The sequence below is a fragment of the Arachis hypogaea genome, chromosome 6 (assembly GCF_003086295.3).
Source record: "Arachis hypogaea cultivar Tifrunner chromosome 6, arahy.Tifrunner.gnm2.J5K5, whole genome shotgun sequence".
NCBI lineage: Eukaryota > Viridiplantae > Streptophyta > Magnoliopsida > Fabales > Fabaceae > Arachis > Arachis hypogaea.
This window is the reverse complement of record NC_092041.1, coordinates 78,999,009-78,999,385: the sequence shown is the minus strand read 5'-3', so window position 1 is coordinate 78,999,385 and position 377 is coordinate 78,999,009. Positions and strand designations below refer to the sequence as shown.

The window sequence follows — 377 nt, the reverse complement described above, 5'->3', positions numbered from 1 at the left end:
TTTTAGCTGAGTTCTTGCAAATCTGTGACACTGTCAAGACTAATGGGGTTGACCCTGAGGTCTACAGACTTATGCTATTCCCTTTTGCTGTAAGAGACAGAGCTAGGACATGGTTGGACTCTCAACCTAAAGAAAGCCTGGACTCTTGGGAAAAGCTAGTCAATGCCTTCTTGGCAAAGTTCTTTCCACCTCAAAAATTGAGTAAGCTTAGAGTGGAAGTCCAAACCTTCAGACAGAAGGAAGGAGAATCCCTCTATGAAGCTTGGGAAAGATACAAACAATTAATCAGAAAGTGTCCTTCTGATATGCTTTCTGAATGGAGCATCATAGGTATTTTCTATGATGGTCTCTCTGAACTATCCAAGATGTCTTTGGAT

The 377-nt window shown here is 41.4% G+C and overlaps 1 non-coding gene across 1 annotated transcript; it reads right to left on the bottom strand.

Annotated features, from left to right (window-relative positions):
* Positions 1 to 203: 203 nt before the first annotated feature.
* Positions 204 to 311, bottom strand: LOC112699866 (small nucleolar RNA R71). The gene has a single exon (XR_003152800.1). It is a non-coding gene; the product is annotated as a small nucleolar RNA R71 (small nucleolar RNA).
* Positions 312 to 377: the final 66 nt, after the last annotated feature.